Consider the following 10,131-nt stretch of genomic DNA (forward strand, 5'->3'; position numbering starts at 1 on the left):
TTTACTGCTCAGCTGTGTCTAACCCCAATCAATAAGTTTTTATGATATCTCCAGCAGCCTTCAGAAGCACTACAAGGCCAATATTTAAGAGTTGATTTTCTGTCCTGAAAAGCTGGCACAGGTTAGAGACATGAATCCAAATAGTCCAAGGCCTAGAGTAATTGCCACATTCTTCAGATAACCAATTTAAATTAAGAGGATTAAAAGTGGTTATCTACACTGATTAAAAGCATGTCCTTACAGAGGCCAAACCCCACCAGAGGAGTGACAGCCATGCAGAGATAACCACAGCAGGTGCACATGTGAGCCCTGTGTGCCAGGAGCCAGAGGCTGTCAGGCAGCAGCACTGCTCTCAGGCAGCAGTGTTGCTGCCCAGCCTGTTTTTAGGTCTCTCCTAGGGCAAATTCTTCTATCCTGCGTGACACTGCATTAGTGTGCTCTGCAAACATACCCTCTGTGCTTTTACAGTGTTAAAAGGAGATAAAAAGCTTCATTCTCATATCTCAAATATGTGGTGCCAATGCACAGGATATCCTTGGCACTGGGACACTATCAGCCCCACAGAGGGACAGTACATGACAGAGTTGGTTACACTCTGTTGCCGATATGAAAGATAGAAACCACCTTGTCAGCATTTCAGTTTAAAAAATACCTATGCACTGTTCCAAGAAAGCTTTGCTACCTCATAATAGTTTAATTCTTTCTAACCAAATTATCCTGCAAACCACTGCCTCATCCCCTGCCTATTTACCTTGTGCCCCTATGCCATTATTCCAGGAATATTTAGATTCTTTTGTGATGCAATAAGTAATTTTTATGGCCATAAGTCTATCTACAAAAACCATAACATTTGAATTCCCCAGGCACCTACCTACCCCACCACCACTTGCAGATGAAAACAGAAATTTAGATATCTACCCTGTGCCTTGTAGATTTAGATATCTACCCTGTCTCATATAATTCCAGAACTATTTGAAGGGGTGATGATAGGAGTTTATTAAAGTTTAATAAAGACCTCTTCTGCAAATATATAAGATACCTGAAATTTATTCTTTTATTTACTCCAATTAAGGCATTTTCTTTGAAACATTTAAATGGTTGCACTGGTGTTAACAAATACATTCCTGGGAGAAAGAAGTTCAAGATGCAGTTTTTGAAGATACACAATATTAATGCTACTTCACCAAAGAATAATTGACCTAAACTATCTTAGATATCTATCTCACCCTTGATCTCCTGGACACATGGCATGGTTTAACCCCAGCAGCTGACTAAGCCACTCATTCACATGCACTCGTCAAGATGAGAGGAGGAAATTGGAAGAATAAAAGTGAGGATATTTGTGTATTGAAATGAAGGCAGTTTAACAGGTAAAGCAAAAGCCCTGCATACAGGCAAAACAAAACAAGGAATTCTTTCAGAGCTCCCATGGTCAGGGAGGACAACAGAGGACAGGACAACAGAGCTCCCTCACACATAACAGTGACTTGGAAAGACAAACATCACTCCAAGTTCTCCCTTTCCTTCTTTCCCCAGCTCTATGTGCTCAGTGTGAAGGACTCTCCCTTGAGTCAGTTGGGTCAGCTGTCCCAGCTGTGTCACCTCTACTCATTGTGCACTCCCAGGTTCCTCACTGGTGGGATGGGGTGAAGGGCAGAAAAGGCTTTTACACCGCGTAGGAACTCGGCAATAACGCAAACATTTTCATATTGTCAACACTGTTTTCTGCAAAAATCCAAAACATGACCCCATACTAGCTACTATAAAGAAAATTAAGGGGCAGAAAAGGCTTTTACACCGTGTAGGAACTGCTCGGCAATAACACAAACATTTTCATATTGTCAGCACTGTTTTCTGCAAAAATCCAAAACATGACCCCATACTAGCTACTATAAAGAAAATTAACTCAGCCAGAACCAGCACAACAAATAAAACCAGAGTTTTGTGCTTTAAACTGAGAGTAGCTGTAAAAGAAAGCATTTTTTGTTTGACTGTGAATAATAAATAAATAAATTAAAGCAATGGAAAAACAAAAGGAAAAAGAACACACACACAAAAAAAAAAAAAAAAAAAAACCAAAAACCCAAACCCCACAGTCAGAGCAGTCTTGAGAGTATTCTGGAGCCTTTTAGAGTCTCCATCACTCTTCTGTACAGAAAGAGAAGAGCAGTTCTCTTGGTCTTCATTGCATTTCTCTGATAATTACAGTAACTTTGTTTATAACAGCACAGAAGAGCTTAGAATATTCTCCTGGAACCTTCTGTGTAGCAGAAGACAAAGTAGTCCAAGAGTGATTCATCCTTGCATGAACTATCCCAGATGCTATTAGAAAGGTGACCTCTACTCTTTAGTGAGGAGATAATGGTCCCCTTTCAGCCAACAGTAACGGGTGAAGTTCAGACTGCAACAGCTCTTGAACCCAGCTTGAGTTCACAAGCCATGTTGGACTGATGTTGATGGCAATCTCAGACTTTGAACATCCATAACTGGTCCAGGACATGGCTGGACTGGGGTCTGCTACTTGTACCTTGTAAATTTTCCATATTTTTGCCATAGTTTTTGTGCCACCAGCCCCAGCATATATCTCAACCACTGAAGGGTAGTCCACTCCAATATACATTTATTGGCACAGATGGTATAAATTCATGTGTATAATCTATACCACAATACAAATTTATTTTACCACCATTAGATTCATAGAATCATTCTCTCAGTATCCTTCTTCAAGATGTCTGTTTGCTAGAAGCACACATAACAGTATCCCCAGGATTTGTGTGCCACCAACAAAAAAAAAGTGAAGAATTAGATTGTTCCTTTGACTTCAAGTGAAATCTCGAACAAAACCAGCCAGACAGTTTCTGAAAGAAATGAGATATTTTTGCAGAAAGACTAGAATTTTTTCTCTCCTATAGACATAATAAATAATCAACTAGTGTTTTCCCATCACACCCACCACACAGCCAACAGAGCAAGTTTTGACTGCATTTAAAACCTCCACACAAGTTAACTCATGACTGGAGAAGAGAAAGCAAAGAATAACACTACTGTAATAAAAATCAACAAAAAGATCCTCAGTGAGTACATCCTTCACAAAATTTCTGACATCCCCACATCTCCTCTGGTTCAAAAAAGTACTCTGAATAGGAAACTTTTTCCTTCCTGTTATAATACCGTGGATTCAAACCAAGTAACAGGTGCCAAATTATAAACAAAAAAATTGAACACTTACCTGCTCATTAAACAGCCACATATTAGACTATGCATCTCCAGGAGCAAACCTGCTCACCATGAGCACACAAATACAGAGCTGTTCCTGACTCATACCAGCAAGCCTAAATCTGACTGCCCCTAGCAAGAGCTGTTTTTCTTCAGTCACTTTTCAGCTGTTTTCAATCCCTTTATTTTGCTTTTAAGCTTCCCCAGCTGTGCCCCAGGAACCTTGATTTAGCTATTTCAGATACTTTATTTTTCTAGAGCAATTTTTCTCATCTTTTTTGAGCTGAAAAGCTGCTTGAAACTTTCAGTGGGGAAAAAAAGTTTTCCAGCCTGTCTTAAATGGCATTTGTTTGTATTCCAATAGATATAAAGTAACATTTTGGGGGTCGCTTCATTATGTTTAATTTCAACTTAATTTTCTTATTTCCATGTATGGAAATACATGTGATCAATAAAAAATAAACAACAATTTTGACTGTTTGTGGCATCTTACCCAGCAGCAGTTATCCTACCAGTCACCTGCATGCCTATGACTAAGAACTGCCCATCACACAGCATGCACATTCAGGCACAGGCAGGCTTTGAAAATTGTGCCCTACAGAGGCTGAGGTCAATGCCTCCTCCTGAGGAGAGCAAGGCACCTGGCCCAGGTGAGGAAATTTTAAATTCCTCTGGGATTTGCAACTAGGAGAATTGCCAGGATGTGTCAACAGATGGTGCTGGAATGGCCTTTTCTGCTGGTGAGGTGTGAAATCCATTCTCAGCTCTGGGATATTCTCCATTAATCAGAGTTTGCTTCATTGAAAATGCTTTTTGTACTCTACAGGAATTCTGCCATCCAGACTCCCGTGTCATTTTAAAAATGTTGCAAAGCCTTTTAAATGCTAAATTTGATGTGAAAGCAATAAGGGAGGAACAGAGGATTTTGTACAACTCGTGTATTTGACATTTTGGCTTAGATCTATGGCAACAAAAGAGGGAGGAGCCCCCACTTATCTCTGTCTACATTCTGCCCTGTGTCTGAGCCAGCCCCAAGATCTGGTGTCCAAACCCCAAGAACCAGGGTGTCCTCAAGACCCAACAGCTCCACCACGTTGATGGGGTGAGTATGGGGACAACCCCCGAAAAAAAGACCTGGCTACTGTATCCTGCTGCATCATTCCAGTCTTCACTGCCCTACAGACACCCTAATGCACGCAGGGGTTTTGTTTTGTCTTTGTGGACTCTGGCTGAGTGGCCCTTCTAGCTCCTACCAGCTTGAGATTTTGACCCCCAAAACACCTTCTGTGACAACATCTATAGTGTCTCTGCAGAAACATTTTCATTGACCAAAAATCTTGTTAATTACTCTTGCTGAAAAGTTACCCAATGGGGCGTCCTGAAACTGGGTTTTAATTAAAAGTGACAAAGGATGAGTAAATGTAGCTTCAAACATTCCTGCCAGTGCAGTGTGACATTCCTTCCCTGGCAAGGTGCTGCTGCACATGGTGTAAGAAAACCCAAAAGCTTTACACTAAGCTGTGGCTCAATGTCATTTATTCAAATCACCTGTTACATGTGGTCAAGACATCTTAAAAGCTTTAAAAGCTGCCTTGCAGGTATTATCACTCTGACTCACATCCAAGAGGAGCAGCTGAAAATGACTTGGTAAGGAGTTAGTTTTACTGCAGAGGAAGACTCTTTGTGGTGCTCTCAGGCAATGTTCGTACCTATCACAAGACAGCTCATTGCAACACTAGAAGACCACTTAATCAGAATCTCCAAATTCACCAAGAACCAGACCTCTCATTCTCTGAAGGGCCTGATGATGATTTTGAATGATCCACAAATTAAACTCTTGGACTCTTTTTTCAGTTACTGGTTTCAACACCGTTGTTTTCCTAGCTGTAATATCTCAGTCTTATAGCCAATGGTTATAGTCTGGTTACTTTCCCTCATGGGTCATTCTTCCAGCTGCAGACATCTGTCCTGAGTGTACCCACCTGAAGGTCTTGCACACAACACTCCATGTGTGTGCACACCCGAGGTGAAGTGGCCTGGCTGCTGTCCTGCAGAGGGAGGGAGGTCTCCTTCATCCCTCCCCTGTCTGTGTCCAAGAAGAACCCCCTGGGATGGGGTGCCCCTGAACACTGAGCTGCTTTCTCACAGCACCTCAGCAAATGCTTTGAGCCCATCTTATTTAGGGCTTGGCTGAGATTGTGAATCCATGGCATGTGAATCCACACCTGACTAGGAGGAGCTGCTCCATCACATCCACAACCATGAGATTCTCTAAGCTCCGTGCACCTGGGCTTAGGATGCCTTGCTTGGTTCACCAAGCATTTTGTTTTACTTTGAGGGAAGTAAATCTCATTCTTTTTCCTGTGTTTCAAAGTAGTGTTGAAATTGCTGCTGATGAATGCTAAGTGCTTTCTGCCTGCTGCCATGTACAAGCAGTCATTTAACCATCAGGTCCAGCTAGCCACCCAGCCCCAGTATTAATTCCACATCATCCCATCCCTGGAAGTCCAGGCCTGTTTTGGAGCTCTGTTCCTCCAGACCCACTCCTGCTCTGTCTGTGATTCCTCAATCCCCAGCAACCCAAGCTTGCAATGTGATGCAGGGAGGAGACAAAACAAAACATCATTCCCTGGCCCTCCTTTTCCCAAGCTGGGTGAACATCAGCTTGGGGATTCCTTGGCTTAGCAGCGTTGCTATGTTTGAGGGGAAGGAAGCAGAGCTGTTACAGGCACAAAGGACTGAAGGCAGAGATGGGGTCCCACCTGAGACACAGTGAGCTGCTTGGGATTTCTTCTTTCCCCTGTCCATGAATAGAAGTGTCACCTCTGAGGGCAGTGAGGACATGCACAGCCTGGCCAAAGGCAGCAACCAGGCAAAGTAGATTTCCCCAGGATGTACTCAGACTCAGCTTCTTTCCACTTCCAGCATACAAACCTGTGATTTGAGCCATCATGATGTCATTTTCTTCAGAAACTCCCCTTGTGTCACACCTGTCCTCAAGGACAGGCCAGAGGATGCTCTGCACCTTGTGGGTGGGAGCAGCCATATGCATCCCACTCTGCTGGGAAGTGTTAGAAACTGTCCTAGCACACTTTTGAGGAAGACAGGGAAATTGCACTGATAAGTATCCTTAAGGATATCTTTTTGGATGATATAACAGCAGGAAGCAAGAAAGAAGAGTCCATATCATTTGTTTGTACTATGCAGCAGCACCAGAGCCAGCCTTCAAGCTGGCAGCCATTCGAGATCCAGAGCCTGAGGCCATTGCATTACTCAGTTAAAATAGAGCTTAATGTTTTCCTCACTCACATGAGCACCGATTTTCCTAATGTCAATTATGACCATGTATTGCCTCACCAAGGGCAGCATTTGGTTCACAAATTGTTTACGTGTCCTATAATTTATGCATTTTGCATTGTGTATAAAACCCCTGGTCTATCAGCTGTGGTGTTGGTTGCAAAATATCTGCTCCTGTAATTACCCTGATTGTTTATGTCATGGTAATGTGTCCTTAGACGTTGAGCCATGTGAAAAGATTGATACACCAAAAATGTAAATGGCAATTAGGGAATTTCATCAGGTGCTGAGTAAGATACAATGCTTGTGACAGTTTAATTCTGGCCTTTGCTCTGCTTCTCTTGATGTCTTCTTGAAACACCGAGATCTTAGTTGTTAGGGGAAACCTGCTTAGGGACAGCTGCATTAAATCAGTGTGGTTACTGTCCAATATGGGAAGTGAACACTCAGGTCTCTCACATGGATCACATGATTTCTTTAAATTGTCATAAAGAGAGTAAGATCCAAAAAATATTCTGTAAAAATATCATGAGCCAGTTTACACATCCAGTGTCATGCCTCTGGCATGTGGCAACACCAGGAGTGGCCATTAGATAGTGAAAAACTTCCGAATGCAGATAAAGCACTTGCATGGAGGCACAGCCCACTGAGATGATGCAACAGAAGCATGGCCTGGCATTCCCTGGTACGTGTGTGGTATCCTTGCTCATCCAGCTCTTGAAACAGGGGATTTGTGCTTCACACTGCTCACTATTTATTTTGAAAAGACCTGATGAGATCCTGTGCTATTGATTGTGTGTTGGTTCAGCTGCTGCCAGTGGTACCATGCCAGCTTGCACACCCAAACAATCTGCCGTAAATCAGAGAGCAGCCTTTCTCAATGGCACAGCGAGTGGCTGCCCAAAGCGCCTGGCTGGGTGCCCACCAGCACATGGTGAGGTGAGGGAAGAGATGATGGAGCATTCAAGCAGCATTTCAGACTGACCAGAATGCTGCACTGTGGTACATCTGGTGCAGTTCAATGCAGTGTTATAAAGAGTTTGAAACTGGGGGAGCAAATGTGGCACTTCAGCAGAGACAAAAAAAGCACAGGAGCACCAAATGGAGCTGTGGACAACATGGTTAAGTCACAAGCAGAGGGGAAGAGGACAGAGAACAGGCAATGAGCTGAAGCATTGTTTGCACATTTTGAAAGCTTCTGATGAGTGCAGAGCTGCATGACTTAACTGGTATTGGTTAAATAGTGACAGGCATTGCTGAACTTTGTCCCAGGCAGTTTGGAAACAGAAAGGTGGGTGGCACAGCACGTGCCTGTGTCCTGGGTGTGCTTTGATTCCCAACAGACAGAGAGTCATGGAAGGTGATGAATTACAGTATTTATGCATGGGTGTAAGAAGCTCTGAGGGCCTGGGGTGTTTACTGCACTTTCAGAAGAAGTCAGTTTATACTTCAGTGCATAAATATTGGTGTTATAAGAAATACTTCTGCTATCTTCATTTCAATAAAGCATGGTGTAATTGGGAATGAGAGTTGCTCTTGGGGCTGGTTCCTCAGCTACTATAGAGCTCATAATTAGAAAGTCTAATAACATTTTCAATACTTTAATACATTTAAAGAGCACTTTTTATTTCTCTCTGGCTCATTTTAAGTTCCATAGGTCATATGTGATTAAAAAAAAAATAAGATGGATATTTTTGCCAGTTATAATCCAGACATCACTCAGACCACAGGGTTTAAGGAGCGTTGCAGAGACATTCTGTTTGCCAGAGAATACAGGAAGAATCTGAGCCTGGTACAGTGACACAGATAATTTGTGGTGACTTGTCATGCATCCTGTTGCCACAATAGCATTGGCTTTGCTCTTACAGCCTTGCCTTCACTAAGGACAGTCTGTAGAACTCTGCCAGAAAATATCTTGACCCACACAGTTGCACTGAGCAATTAGTTTTATTTGTCTCCATATGAAAATCTCTCATTCATATGAAAATATTGGACACACAGGTGCTTTTCTTTAGTGCTCAGTGCTAAAAAAATCTTCTCATTTCTTGCACATTGCATCAGCTCAGCCTAGAACTTGTCTGAATACTTATTTTTCTGCAAGACTCCATAATATGCATATAAATAGATATTATGAAAAGAATTTTTTAGACTTCTCTTTATTTTTACATTCAATGCATGAGGACAGACAAGATGAACATTCATGACAAAATATAAAGACATATACTGTCCTTGAAACAGTTAACAGATAAAGTGTTTAAGAGTTTAAAAAAGTATTTTAGAAACATTGTATTTCCAAAATTTCTCATTACAGAAAATTCAACTCTTTTAGAAACATAGTGTTTAATATCCTTGTGCATTAAGCCATGTTATGAAAGTCTACAGTTGTTTTTTGTCTTTAAGAAATCTGTCTCTGCATTACCTAATAATCTTTAAGTAACCTATTGATGGAGCCAACAGTCTCCATAATACACAGTATACACAGTTACAAACAATTGAAAAGTTATATTACAAAATATACAGTAGTGCCTTTTTACATTTTTATAGATAAACATTGCATAGTTTTCAAATATGTAATATATAACACAATCACGAGCGTTTTTCTCTATAAGTTATGAAAAATTCTGTACACTCAAACAATTATAAATAAAGCGTAAATATCTTTTAGTAAGAGTGTGGGGGTGAGTGTACCAGGACATACCATGCTGTATTAAACAGAAATACTTGTTGGAATCTGCTTAACACAATGGCATGGTATGACCTGGAGTGAGGAGAGGAGATCACAGGGGAGACGTTACCAAGAAGAACCATAATGTACTGATATGCCTGACAATTATTACCCTGATTCATTTGTAAGAATTGCTTTCCCACAGTTATTATCACTGTTCTTGAAGGCTTTACTTCAAGAAGCAAAATAAGGTGCATGTTGTTTAAGAAATGAGTAAAAGTAGACTAAAATGTTTCCTCTTTCAATGGGTGGTCAATGGAAACGTAAGATAACTTGAAAACAATTCTGGATATTTTTCTCATATTTTCCCAAAGAAACAGGGCATGGGAAATGCACATGGAATTTAAAGAAACAGATTCAAAAAGTATCCAGAATTGTGAGAATAAAATGAAGAAGATTTTTTGAAAATATAAAAATTCTACTTTAAAAATGAGATTCCAACAAAATTGTTTCAACTATATGAAGCATAAGGAAAACAACTTTAAAAAGAACATTTGACATAATTCTGCTGTTTGGTACTACATTCCAAAAGAGCAGAATTATACCAAAACTAGGTGGTTTGGGAATTTCACTCTAATTCTAAGCATTTTGTCACTGGTTCACAATCAAAAAAAGTTAGAATCTCAGTTTGAATGCAATTTGCAAACACATAGTTTCCCAGTTTTAATGTTAGCATGTTAGCTTAAAAAAGTAGATGAAAACAATTTTCACTTCTAAAATGTATGCATTTACTTGATTGCTGAATTTAGCCTACTGAATTCCAAGCTCTGCAGAAAACAACTATTCAGAAGTAATTGTGTTCTAGCAGCACTGAGTAGCTTTGTGACACTAAGGGTCTTCTCAGCATTTTCGTTACACATTTAATTTAAAATTCAGCCACAAAAATGGGCTTT

Source organism: Passer montanus, unplaced genomic scaffold (genome assembly GCF_014805655.1).
Source record: "Passer montanus isolate IOZ18808 unplaced genomic scaffold, ASM1480565v1 scaffold13, whole genome shotgun sequence".
Taxonomy (NCBI): Eukaryota; Metazoa; Chordata; class Aves; order Passeriformes; family Passeridae; genus Passer; species Passer montanus.